Below are 4,663 nucleotides of genomic sequence, written 5' to 3' on the forward strand. Positions count from 1 at the left end.
ATTAGGAAATGAATGGAGGCTATGTCTATTTCTTATAGGTTGATCCACAAATATGATACATCCCACGTTGGGTTTTTATTGATGGAGGATGGATCTTCAACATCACCACCTCTGGTAGGCCCATGAAACCACAGTTTATCACTGTGCTCATCGGTCTGTTCTTCCCTGTGTTACTTGGGACCACCAGATAAAATTTTCCATCAATTTCTTGAAAAATTATACTAGTAGCCTCCAAATTTGGTTGTTTTCTTCTCGTCCTCTGATGTTTAGTATTAGGTTTGAGACTAGGCCCACTGTAGCATCCACTGGTACTCTGCCACACTAATTCTCCCACTATCCTATCATTGTGGGTTCCTTGGTGGCTTGTGTAAGTCTACATTGCCCATGTTATTGGAGAGGATGCCTAGCTTAGGCTTTGAACTCATCTCTACTCTACTATGGTAAAATATACACTAAGATGTCTTATTGTTCACGAAAAATACTTATGATGTTAATCTTCTACTGGTTGTGGGGGAAGCCTAAGGGGTACATAAAAGACTTCCCTTGGATGGGCACAGGCTTTGGCACAAAAATGAACTCTAAAAGCTCCACACAATCCCCTTTTAGTATAATTTAGTTGGTCAGAATTTTACCAAATATATGTAATGCAAAAAGAACACAACTACAACTCCCATTATCCCTCAGTTCTCAGCAACATCTCCTCTCCTAGTGATGAGTGTTACTCTGCTACCATAGTAATGATGTGTAACTGCCATCTCTGCACATAACCTCACTGAGATGGTGACTTACCACAACCCTGAGCATATTGCATGAACTGAAAGCAGTGACTACAGCCAAACTTATTGATTATCACATGAATTGCCCAGGCAGGTGCAGGACATGTGACGTGGGCATGTGACCAGCAGCTATCTTCTGCCTGTCCCGTGTCTCCTCTGCAGAGACAAAATCAATGGACTCATTAAAAGTCCAGTAGTATTTTAATTCTCTATCGTAGTCTATGTCCACAGCATTTTTTCTGCTTGGGGAAGAAAATTTGTAAATAACAACAAATGACATATTAGCTTATTGTTTAATAACCCATTTGAATATGAATTATGCTTATTCCTGGAATACCCCTCTAAGTCTATCTATACCTTATACCATCCTCAATGTCCACATTAAATGATCAAACTGCAGATAAAGTATTTTGTAACAGCCACAGTAGGTTCCCACCACTTTATCATCTGCCATGGGGGAAATGACCTTGGATGTTATGCCCCTGCTGCCCCATGTTACCTGGATCTGTGGAATCCTCCTTTACCTCTTGTATCTGAGATGTAGTGCCCTGGTGATAAAAGGCAGGTTTCTCTAATGAGAGGTGCATGAGCATTATAGTTCTTTGGGCCCTTTGCAGAGGTGTACAACTATTTATTCTATTCTTTGGTTGACTGCGGCCTGCCCTGGCCTACAGCGTATATATCTTGGATTCTGTCCGTTTGCTGTCCGTCCTGACCAGTGGCGTAACTAGAAGCTGATGGGCCCCAGTGCAAAGTCTGTGCCAGGCCCCTGACTATAATGTATGGTGTATAGTAATAGTCTTCTCATATGGGAAAGTGACACCATAAGGGACCCCTAAACCTCTTGGGCCCGGGTGCGATCGCAACCTCTGCATCCCCTCAAGTTACACCCCTGGTCCTGACCTACACCTTGAATCTCAGATTATGCCTGATTGCTGCCTGTCTTGAGCCCAGACTGCCTCTGACCATTCTCTGCTTTACCACTTGTGCACAGCATCTATGTCCACTCAACCACTTGGGATAAACCCATAGCCAAACAGATAAGGGGACGAGATGTTTCCACACCCAACTGTTTGTTATAGATCTTATGATGAGGACACAAGTTAATTTTAAGTGTTATTGGGGGTAAGTGTATAGTAATAGTACAAGGACCTTCACCAACCCTGATCTTGCTATATCAAATAAAAATGAACTACTATAGGTGGGTTTTCTCTATGTGGGCACAGCTGGCACCACTTTTTTCAGATACATTTTATGACACCACAATGGTGCTACGGTCATGTTTTTAGGATATCTCTATGTCTATATCACTTCCTCAAGGTTCTTCTGTTACTTCCTGGAACCAAATGAAGGAACCTGTAGAAGTTCATTGAATGCAAAGCTGGAATCTGGTGATGGTGCAGAATGACTACAAGGCTATTGAAAACGCTGTATATGGATGTATGACTCAAGAGGCTTCAAATTTAAAAAAATCTTCAAGGTCTTGTTATTTATAGTAGACAGGAGCGTGTAGAGACACACATGGGGAATGTATATATATAGAGAGAGATGTATACAGTAATCCTCGGACAAGTTCTCTATTTGTGCAATATTTTATGATAAGCTAAATATAGTAATTTGAATTACCATTTTTATGGCATTATAGCATTTAGGGGAGTCCCACCTATATATGACAATGTTAGTGTCTCTTGAAATAACTTTGGTTTTGATTGTAACCAAGTTTGTAGTTAAGGATAGGGCTGGGGAAACGTTTTTACAGTACACTTACTTTGCATGATCGAGTAAATAGCTGCAATCAAACAGCAAAATTGCTATAGCAAAGGGGGTGGCGGAAATGGATATAGGAGGCAAGGTAGCAGTTCTTACAGGGTCCGGTAACCAAGGGGGGGGAGGGGGATTAGGCTGCTCCACCATAAACAAGATACCATTACCAGTGCCGTCTGGTAGAAGAAATAGGGGGTCATTTATTTTATGATTTCTGCCATTCTGCCATTTGGTGGACATTTTTTTATTCCTGCTGCACCACGTGCCTTATTTCTTATGTGTCACCTCCACTAAATAGCTCCTATTCCGACACTTATGCCATTTTTCGCTCAATTTTGGCCAACTTGTGGATCCTGACACTTTACCTGCTCTTCTAGTTCCTCCGACAGTGTTTTTTTTTGGTTTTGTGCCAATTTATTATTCCCTTGCGCCATAATCTATCATCTCTGTCGAACTTACCACACAATGGGGCACATTTACTTACCCGGTCCAGTCGCGATCCAGCGGCGGGTTATCCGACGCTGATTCGGGTTCTACCTCGATTCACTAAGGTCCGTGCGCCGATATTCACCATGTTTCGCTGCTGCGCCGAGGTCCGCCGAAGTTCACCTGCTTTTTTCTGGTGTATGTGAGTGCTTGATCTTGCGACACAAATGGCTTTTTAAATTCCGCTTTTTTTCCGAATCCTTCGGGTTGTCCGGTGGCCACACCCCCCGATTTCTGTCGCGCGAAAGTCGGCGCAATTGCGCCAAAAATCGATCGCGTGCGCCACAATCCCGTGAAATAGAGCGCAAAGCGGAAATATTCGGGAAAAACCCGACGGATTCGCGGCTGCGGACCCTTAGTAAATGTGCCCCAATTTGTGTGCTTCAAAAACGGACCCTGCGACACTATTAAAAATGACCTCCCAATATCTTTACAGGTCTTAGGCTTTATCTGTTGCAGTGGAGGCTGTAATTTCTTTAATACCAGCATTCAAGGACCATAAATTCGGGTGTACCTTCTTCTGCCTCCTGCACACAACTATTTTTGAGGTCTGTGAGCTAGCCGCACAAACAGCAGCTAATCCCATCAGTCACCATGCGGTGCACCATCAATGTACTGAGCGGTCGCACGGCAATTGGAATTCCCTTTGGCCAAGATTTGCAGCTTGGACTGCCACTTACAGTGGACATCGGCTGGGGGAGTGGCACTACAAGCCACAAACAACGGTACACCACCTGTTTGTTGTGGCCTGCAAAGTGCAAAAGGATTATCTGTAAATTTGTAGTTCCATAGCATGTTAGTTGTTAAGAATGATGGACACCAACAAAGCCCAATTATTACAATAGGGCATCCATTTGAGTTCCCATTACTTTGGAGAATATTTCGACTGAGCCTCCATTGTGGATGTGAGCTTACATGGGTCTTGGCCTTTGAGTTCTAAAGGTGATGTCAGGTCTCTTCAAATTTTTCTCTATCCACAGAATAGCTAACAGATAAGATAACTTACTGATCGGTGTGGGTCAGCAAGGAGTTAAAAACTGCAAACAGTGCATAATTATAGTGGATACATACTTGGTTACCTTGGGTTTCCATTGAAGGGGCAGAGTGTATTAAATTAAAAAATAAGCATACGTACCCCTCAGTACCCACAACTCCAGTGGCTTGACTGGTATAGCCAGCATTGAAATATATACTTCACATTTTCTCGTGGCACTTCTGTGCTGTGTGAACATGACCTTACAGTAGATAAGGAGTCTGCCCCTTTAATGTTTTAATGTTGGTGGTGAGACACAGATACATCATGTCACTAATACAAGAAGCATCTCACCCATGACACCCAAGAGATGCACAGATGGCTTTATAAATTGTGTGTTATGCCCAATTTATGATTATGGCACAATCTTTACCAAACAGTTTCCTCCGCCTGGTAAGGACTAAAGTGTTTTTGCACATTTATTTGCAACTTTTTAGGCAAAAATGAGTAATAAATCATGGGCCAACCTCTGCCACCAGGCGCAGGTCAGAAAGGAATTTGGCACAAAGCAGGAAAACCTGTTTGCCACCAGTTTCTGAAATTCGCCAAAAAGTCACAAATACAATAAAATAACAAAAAGAAAAGAAGAAAATAATGCTAATAA

This window comes from Engystomops pustulosus, chromosome 2 (assembly GCF_040894005.1).
Source record: "Engystomops pustulosus chromosome 2, aEngPut4.maternal, whole genome shotgun sequence".
Classification (NCBI taxonomy): domain Eukaryota; kingdom Metazoa; phylum Chordata; class Amphibia; order Anura; family Leptodactylidae; genus Engystomops; species Engystomops pustulosus.